We start from the raw sequence: 9,707 nt of genomic DNA on the forward strand, positions 1-9,707 counted from the left end.
TCTCTTAACTTGTTTTAATCAAGAAGTAAGTTGAGGACTTACACACTTTTCGGGCGTAAAGTGCGATCAAATCGTACTAAAACTCGATGGACATCTCAAGGGTTGATATCCCTGACATTAGGCTGTCTAAAAGATGGTTTAACACCATTTGGATCACGTGGTGATCAAGTCTTCTAGAACATCCCAATGAAGCAGTGCAACCACAAGAAGCCGGTATGTTAAGTGTGTAGATTCAAATCATCTTAGGGACATTGTGATGATCACCACAAATCACCTCAAATCAACTCCATTACACACCAAACATTGAGCAAATTTTTGAACCACCGTTCCTACAACTGAACAAACCAAGCTTGCAGCACTAACGGATAGGATGAAATTAAAAATACAACAACAGATAATACCTCTATGAAACAACAAATCATCTTCAATCATCAAATAAAGAAATTACTAGCAAGACCAAACAAGTCCCTAAATTAAGGCCAAAATATTCGCTTGCTTTCCCTTTGATCATTGCTGTTTATCAAGTGACAAGGAGCAAGGAATCCCAAATGTAAATTGAGATTTCGTTCATGGCTGCAACATTGTGGGTGGGCTTTTTACTTTTTCACACAGTTTATAACAGTAATGGTAATAATGCTTTAGTACTTAAGTAGAATTTCAGTGAAAAAGAGATGTGCTAAAAAGAAATGTAGATACGTTTGCCTTTTTTAAACATAAATCTAATTTGACAAAAAAAATGAGCCAGCGCCATTTATATCACGACCTGTTTTGCTGTGGCTACCTAACATAATTTTGTTAAAAGTTAACTCGGGCTGAAGAATTATGATTAACCCTCTCCGTCCTAAAAGTGACACTTATAGATTTTACTCTGTCTAACGCCAGACAATTTTACTCGTCAATGGGGGACCCCACAGGGGTGAAAGGGTTAACGATGAACAAGGCTTAACTTACAGATGCAAAAACTGGCAAGAAGGTGTGAAAATCACATGCTGATAGGCTAAGCATTTTTTCGGCAGTAGATATGTCCAGAAATGCACCTAACTAGATTTACACCGTTTTCAATAAGCGTCACGAAGTGTCCCCTTGGTCTTCTCTCCAACTTCAACATCACTCGTTTCTCGGAATACAGGCAGTTGACGTCACAAAGTCTCCCCCAAAATACTGCTTCTCAAGTATGGATAAACTGCTGCATTTACCCTCACCTAAAACTAACGCTAACCTTTACCCTAACCTTCTTGTTAGAAATAGGTACTAAATGCTTAGACTTAAAGGAACACTTCATGTTGGATATAAAAAATTGGGCTTGCATATAATTGAACATAAAACACAAACAGCGATGATAAACGTGGTAAACCAACCCACTTAACAAAGACTTGTTTTGGCAACATACACCGCTGTTTGTGTTTTACTTTTAATGAGGCTATGATGGCCAAAGAACAAGAGTTTGCATCTAATATAATTACTAGGGCCGCAACGATACACCGGTGCACTGCGATATTTTTTGTCACAATAGGAGTATCGATATTTAAGCAACGTATCGTGATGTTATTATTATACACCGAAATTCAGAAATCACTGTCTTTAATAACGCCTCACGCAAAAATAGGCAATTTTGTAGCAAGTTATTAAACAAAGGAGCAAGAAAGTTCCATCCTTGCTTCATATAGCTTCCGATCAGCTGACACAGTCTCGGGCGCCCACGGACAATACACAATGTTCTTAGAAAAATCTCTTCCTTTGGTACATTATTATTTATGTAATGAATTATCGAGGTATGTATCGTATCATGGCACCTGTATCAAGATATGTATCGTATTGTGAGAAAATGTATCGTTGCAGCACCACTAATTAACTTGTATTCCTGGACAAAGTGTGGTAGTCATGGTAGGGCATGTAGCACTGCGAAACAAATTAAGTTCATGAAATTGCCAGAATGCACAATTTTCATCTGAGATAGTTCTGTGTGACCAATCAAGATACTTAGTATTACTTTGAGTTTAATTGATAATATTATGCCAATGATTGTTTTGAAACAATGGAATTTGATTTAATTGCATACCTCAGTATTGGTAGGCAGTATTCATGGAGACTGCTTGATTGAGATTGCAAATAATTTTCTTGAAGTTTGCTTTAAAAAGACAGCACTTTCAAAAATGACCCTTTGTCTGGAAGGGAGAGGGTCATTAAAAAAAACAAAAAAAGGTTAAAAGGAAGTGTAATATTACACTGGTGATATGGACTTTTGTATGGATGGTATACAGGGGTAGGCTGCAGTCCAAAAACTCTTGCGGAAGGAACATGAGCATTTTGATGAATGAGATTCACCAGTCAATGAGGATATTTACATTTGCTAATTGGCGGTTACATTCAAAAATGTTGATCAATGTTATTGTCCACAGATTGAAAACTCTGAATAACTTTCAACAGCACAATCAACTGCATCACAGGAAATTACAGCTCATTAGGTCACAGTTAATGATTCTAATATCGCGAACTCAAACACTAGAAACCCTTTGAACATCCTTTCAGCTAAGACAAGGGTTCTTGGTTAAAAGTAAGGCTTTAATATTATAGAAACTTCAAAAATATTCCATAACTTTATTATACTGTCAGGTCATTTTCGCTTCAATGCTGCTGGTGAAATATCGGTAGCATGCTAATTGGGACACCAAGCTACCCTATCCCAAAAAAAGAATTACACACTGTATTGACTCCATCAGAAATATTAAAGGTAAAATAAAACTAAATATGTACAACGTATTTACACTGTACATACAAAGGATCAAATGCCCCATAAGTTATTATATAAAATGCAGTTCTAACAGTTGTCACTGAGTATGTCACTTAATTTTTTTAGTTTTTATACATTTTTGAACATGTTCAATGTGACATTCTTAGTTCTCTGCTCAGCTACAACTTCAGCCAATGATGAGATTAATGTAACATTATGTAAACATCACAAAATGATTTCCCTGTAATCTTAACCCCACCCTTAACAATCTAGTAATTTACATGAAGATTCTTGGTCATAAGGGGACATCAAGACAGGCACCCTGATTTTAAATGTTCAGCTTCACGGGACTTTAGTGAAAAAATATTCAAGAGACAAGGCATTGATTACAGTTTAGGATCTGATCCTTTGACTGCCATAAATGTAATGATAATTAAATAGCCTAACCCATTGACCCCATCAGGAGCCCTAGGATGCTCCCAGTTGACGAGTAAAATCATCTGGCGTTAGATTAAAATCTGTTAAGTCTCACTCACAGGAGTTGGTGGGTTAAGAAGGACTACAAAGCTTGCCTACCAAAAAGGATCTTTCATTTTATGACGGTGTGTTTTATGATGACTTATTCACAGTCCAAGGCATCCAAATTTCAAGGCAAAGCCAGAAAACTTTTGAACAAAACAGCTTAAAGGATTTTTATTAATGGTTTTTTTTGTAAAGTTGTGTAGGGTATTTAATGCAAGTGAGAGATAGAGACTGAAACCAGGATGAAAAATCACAAATCCAGATTCAAGTACTCCTTGTCACTTCATTCTAAGAAGATGAATATAAGAATTTTATCAAGGGATTCATGACACTTGATTATTTTAAATCCTAATTAGCTGACCATGAACCCACAATTCTACTTACTAATCTACCAAAAGTTGTAAATGCCAGAACATGTTACCTAAAAATGTTTAAAAGATGGATATACCTATCCTCCAAATAAATCACTTTTCAGAGAATGCTGGTTAACTTGGCTTTTGTAGTGGAAAGCAGCAATCACACCTTTGAAGGTCTAGGACCTTGTGGACAAAAACACACCACTGGTTCAGTGAATATGTGCAATATCAAAACCAACAACTTGGCTTATCCACTGGCTGTTGCTATCCACCCTTTGGTTAACCAAGGGCCATGGTGAAAAAAAACTTGGCAGATTTTGTAATACAGTCTGACTTGAACATCCCTTTACTTGACTGTGCAAGCTGTGTGTGGACTCTTTGCTAGATTTAAATATCAAAATCTTTCTGGATTTTCAAATTTCCAAAACATGAGTTCTCCACAAGATGACATTATTGAGGCATAGCTCTTATAAATATCTCTCCACTGGATAACTCAATTGGTTTTGATATCAATTATCTGCAGGATAATGATTTTTATTTTGGTTGGGAGCATCAATAGCTTTTTGCACAAAAATGTCGGAACAATAATGCTCCCTCCCTCCCTCTTTGCCCCCCACCCCCCAAACCACCTCTCTCTGTCTCCCCCACCCCCGCCCCCAACCAAAGGAAATTCAATTCAACTATTGAATGTGTGTCACCATTTTAATTTTCTGTTTTTTCCCACAGGTTTGAGTATTTTATGGCTAATAAGAAACACTTGGTTAAGTCACCAGTTGATATTCTTTGGTCAGCTTCCTTCAAGACACTCATGTCCTTCCCTCTGACTACATTACCCATAATAATAATAATAATAATAATAATAATAATAATAATAATAATAACAATAATTAAGAGAGTTACAACAAACAAAGCAAACCAACCTTACCATTTTTGAAACCATCGAACGTATTAGTTTTTTCCTCTTGATGAAAACGCATACATGGAGTTTTAAACCCTGTATGAAATCGCTGCCTTAAATAAGTCCAGGTTGTAGCAGTAGAACACCACATGAATCCTCCATATCTCTAGCTAAGTAATTCCAACTGACACATGCGGCTAACGCAAAAAAAGTACAGTATTACAATCCATGAAAATTTCTGGTGTTAAAACTAACCGACGCTTACCATTGTGTGTCTTGTTTTTTTCAGAAAGGAAACGGAATTGAAAAGTAACGCAACTGCAGCTAACAAACCAAACAAGACAAAGCATTATTATGACCTTAAAGCTTCCCTACATATTACGAGAAAATATATTGCAAACAATTTTCTTTACAATAAGAGTTCAGAAAATACTTCGAAATAAAATACAAATACTAAGTACTAATTTCTCAAGTAATAATTTACTTGCTACATCAAGTTTACATTGTCCGCTTTTCACGTGCGCCACTTGGTAGCAACATTTCCTGTGAAGCGGCCGCATTGCTCGCAAATCGGCGCCCAACTGAGACTGCTTGGCCTAATACTGCATTTACCTTTAGAACTATAAAATCCTATCTACGAAAACCACATAAAGAGAAATTCATTTACCTTCAGCCGAGTACTGTAGTGATTCACTGCAACGACCGGCGCGCAGTTTCTTCAAACTAGATTCCAGACCCTCTCGACAATGCGCCCAACTGGAAGGCAACGAGCAGTCTTAGGACGCGTTCGATTGACCGTAATCCGGAATAGGAATACATGGAATAGAAGTTAGAAATCCTTCGTTTTTACGGAGATTCACATTAAAATTTTCAAATATATGCTAAAATGCTATTGTTATCCTTACTGCTTCGAAACGCGCCAAACGTACTGTTTTAATCATCACTCCACGTATTCTTATTCCGGAATAGGGTCAATCGAACGCGCCCTAAGTTAAGTTTGCGTTGTTCCGATAAGGGAGAACTATCTTATAATAGCCCTTTTCACGGTTACTTTTTCTCATTTGCATTACAATGTAATCTAACGTGGATGCGAGGCAATTTCGGGTTAAAACTACAAAATAGCCCGAAATTACCTCACATACATGCTAGATTGAGGGTGACATGGAGGGGGTAGGGGGGGGGGGGGGGGGTTAAACACCGCAACACCGCAAAAAAAAAAATTAACGAACACCGCATCACCACAAGAAAAGTCGACGAAACACCGTCACCGCAACAATTATTTTTAGCTACAGGATTTTAACGTCTACACTTGACATAACACTTTTATATATACCACTTTTATACATAACACTTTTATACCTAAACAATTTTCCACAAAATAAACACAACAAAATGTACTCTTGTCAATGCATGCCTACGCGTCGATACTGTTGATACCCGTAAATTAGCTTTCTTGTACTTACCAGGAGAGGTCGTTTGTATGAAGTTCCATGAACATTACTGAGAAGTTAACCCGAAAAGCTGCCAAGCGATAAAACAACATTTCCAGAGTGTGGAGCGTCCTCTTAGTAACAAGTATTGTTACATCAATAAACTTCGGCGTTCAGTTTCTTTGATCTCTAGAGTATTTTGAAAGATCAAACAAGAAACCACAGCACCTCAAATAATTTCATTTCACCGAACACCGTAGCTTGCGAAACACAAACATTGCACACCGTTGGGTTTGCGATCACCGCAACACCGCAAATTGAGATTTTATTCGGCGCATCACCGCATTGAAAAACCCATCAACACCGCAACACCGCAAATCCCCATGTCCCCCTCTAGATTATGATGTATTGTATTCTAACCTTGAAAAGGGCTAACAGTTTTGAAAGCAAGGATAGGAAATGAATAGGCCACTTTACAGTTGTTTGCTCAGTGATTTAGGCTATTAATGGCTGCGACTTTTATTGGTACAGACCTCACTGCTTTTGTCATATAAATTACGTTGTTGTAATTCTAATTAGCTTACAAGAAAAGCACAAAGGTTTCTATCAAAACAGGGCACGTTTTCCATTTACCAAGAAATTCCGGAAATTCCGGTTGGGATGTAACTGGAACATACGTTTTTGGTTCGTTCCACTGGAAAATTTCCGGAATAAACGGAACTTCTGAAAAGGTAGTCTTGTTTTCCCGTTGGAAACTTTCCGATAGAAATTTGTGTTCCATTTACAACTTTTGAAAGGTCTTACCACTTCCAGGCTATTCACGGCCACATTTTAAAATTTTGGCGCGTTAAGTCGCAATCACTGGGCGGCAAACGGACCTGAGTTAAATGGAACACGTTTTTCACCCGATGGAAGTTTCCACCGAAATTTCCGGAAATTTTTTGTAAAAGGGAAAACGCCCAGGGTCACCGACAGCCTCGCTTTTCTCCGGCGCATGCTTGTTAGCCCCCCCCCCCCCCCCCCCAATACAAAATACGCCCGCCGTCCCTAGGAGCACTATTATTTTTTCCCTTTTTAGCCAATAATATTCTTCCTTTGTGGCGGTGTCGTTGCCTTAGCCGTCGTCGTTGTTTAAACTTCCTACTTTAAGATCTTCGTCCGTGGTCGCTTCCTTAAAAACCCTTTATAAGGATCGACGACGGCGACATTCACGAAAAGGTCACCTTAAACAATAACTTTGCACTATCTTAAGTCTTTCGGGGTTACTCCATCTCGTTCAAGTCTCACAATAGGGAGCTTTAGCAACGACGATGGAAACGGCAACGAGAACGTCACCTCAAAACATAAATTGGCGTTATTGTAATCACTTTGCGACTAGTCCAAGCTCTTAAACATGACAATGGTGTGTCAGTCCCTCAAGAATGAAAGCGATATGAGTCACGCTTAGTTTAGGGGAGATAGGGGAGAAAATGAAAATTTATCTCCAAGTGCTGACGTCCTCAATAAAACCTCAAATTTGGCTATTTCACGTTGTTGTTTTGCTGACGACGGCAAAGAAATGGACAAAATGAAAAACGCACGTGCAGAGCGTGCAAAGCTATTGTTTTTCCCACTAAATATGCAAATTTGTGATGTTCTCGTTGCCGTCGCCGTTGTCGTTGTTAAAGCTCCCTAATGTTACAGAAGTATCCTAAAATTTAAACTGGGAGGAGCAGTTTCAGCGTGCAGCACGGTTATTTATCCTCTTTTTATTGTTTTGTGGCGTTATCGTTGCCGTACGCGTCGCCCTCAGAAATCTGGAATCAACAACGTATTTTCTGGCGACGTTTTATAGCAGAGGTACCCAACGACCAATGCCTTAGAACTTGTCAGAAATACTCAAAGTGATTTTTATAATGTTTTAAAAGCTCGTTTAGTGAGTTTGTAGCTGCTCTACCAAATATTCATCTGTTCGGAGGTTCTTGGGGAACTTCAGGTCTGTAGAAATTTATCGATGGCTTTTTTCCCTCTTCCTAAAGTTCTACCAATCTTGACAAACTTTACATCGCGTAATAGTCCTTTTTTCCACGAAAATTGTAGGGAACGTTTGCTTCAAATATGATTCTCAAACAAACTCTGGCAAAAACGATAGAAGTTATGCTATTTCCAATATCACACTCAGTTAACTCTTACTCACATCAGCAAAATTCTAGCGTTATTAAGTGTGGTTTCGAAAATTCTACCCACTCTTTAGACTCTTCTCTCTTTTTTCACAAATATCTTGGAAATCTGTTCAGAAAAATGTCTATAGTCGTAGCGCACCACGAAAGTCTCTGTTCGAATATTCGAAAATTCTAGCTAAAACGTCCCTTCCGAACAGATATTTACCGAAATTACTCGTTCGGTGCCCCCTATACTTTGTAAGAAATTCAAGAAACAATGACATTCTAGGAAAGGAACTTTATTTAAGTGTCTTGTCGTTCTAGCGCTGAAGCACTTATTGGGGACACTGTAAATTTGAATTAACAATTAACACAAATCAAGTCAAATGTTGGTTTTTGAGGAGAAGGGCAAGCGGAGTACCCGGGGAAAACCTCTCGGTGCAGAGTAGAGAACCAACAAACTCAACACACATATGACGCCGAGTCGCCGAGTCTGGGAATCGAACCCGAGCACATTGGTGGGAGGCGAGTGCTCTCACCACTGCGCCATCCCTGCACCCCCATACTAGAAAGAGGTTAGTTTCATCATGCATCTTGTAACGTTTTAGCATAGCAACAAAGTTTTCAAATTTTAGAATCAGTAAATTGTACAGTTAGAGCCAAGTGCCCCAACAGAAATTGAGAAACATTCAACGTCGTTAGTGCACTCATGAGTATTGTAAAATCAACTCTAAACTTACCGTTTGTCCTTAATGTGTTCTTGCTCACGATATCTCTGAACCTCTCATGAATAATTCTGCATTTTTTAAGGCCTTCCCTTCACATTGCAAAAGGGTCCAAAGGTCGTTAGTTCGTCCATTAATGAGTAGGTTCGTCATTTCAGTTAAAATTAGAAAACTGTTTTCCAACCTTTGCTCCATACTTACGCTTTCTTTTAATATTCAGGCAGTTTATGCTATTAGCACGTTTCCATACCGAAGAATTACAAAAAGAAACAACTGCACTTCGTTGTATCGTTCCAGCCGACAACAGATCCTCGGAGCATTAGAAAGTCTTGTCTGTCAGAGTACTGATTTTGCTCCTTCTCAGAAATCTTTGTCGAACGCTTGCACCTGTGCGTGCATTCTCTGTCTCAGAAGATTAGAGGATGTTTCTTGGCTACTGAGCGGAAATGTGATACGCCTCTCGCGACATTTTTACTAACCTGATTGGTATTTTCTAATTGGAGAAGCTGTTCAGGTCTCATTTCCCTACATCATCTAGATATATGCGAGATATTTCCGTTGCTGATAACACTGGGGAGGCTACTGTTTTCTCTATCACTACTTTCTAAGAAACCCAATCAGAATAGAGCGGCTAGATAAAAGCGGCATTATAAAAGTCTGGCAAAGTTAATGGGAATTCCAAACTCTCAAAAGGGCGTTGCTTATCATTCAGTTCAAGATTTCTGTCGACTTGACCGGAAAGAGGTTAAATCTAATCGTTTAGAAGATAAAAAGGGTTATTCATTGATGCTTGTCTTTGACAATGGGCCTACAGTATAAGGTTGTGGGAGGAAAACTTGATTGAGTAGAAAGTATTCAAAGATATCCATCCCAGAGCCATTTTTTTTCTTTTCGGTTAATTTTA

At 38.4% G+C, this 9,707-nt stretch overlaps 1 long non-coding RNA gene across 4 annotated transcripts; it reads right to left on the minus strand.

Annotated features, from left to right (window-relative positions):
* Positions 1-205: 205 nt before the first annotated feature.
* On the minus strand, positions 206-9,418 carry LOC138028603 (uncharacterized). 4 transcript variants are annotated; one of them, XR_011127691.1, is made up of 4 exons: positions 9,283-9,418; positions 5,175-5,263; positions 4,535-4,704; positions 206-3,792 (listed from the first exon to the last, which is right to left on the minus strand). It is a non-coding gene; the product is annotated as an uncharacterized lncRNA (long non-coding RNA). The 4 variants fall into 4 exon arrangements; XR_011127694.1 differs by lacking the exon at positions 9,283-9,418 and adding an exon at positions 9,005-9,270; XR_011127692.1 differs by lacking the exon at positions 9,283-9,418 and adding an exon at positions 8,819-9,270.
* Positions 9,419-9,707: the final 289 nt, after the last annotated feature.

The sequence above is a fragment of the Montipora capricornis genome, chromosome 13 (assembly GCF_036669925.1).
Source record: "Montipora capricornis isolate CH-2021 chromosome 13, ASM3666992v2, whole genome shotgun sequence".
In the NCBI taxonomy this organism is placed as follows: domain Eukaryota; kingdom Metazoa; phylum Cnidaria; class Anthozoa; order Scleractinia; family Acroporidae; genus Montipora; species Montipora capricornis.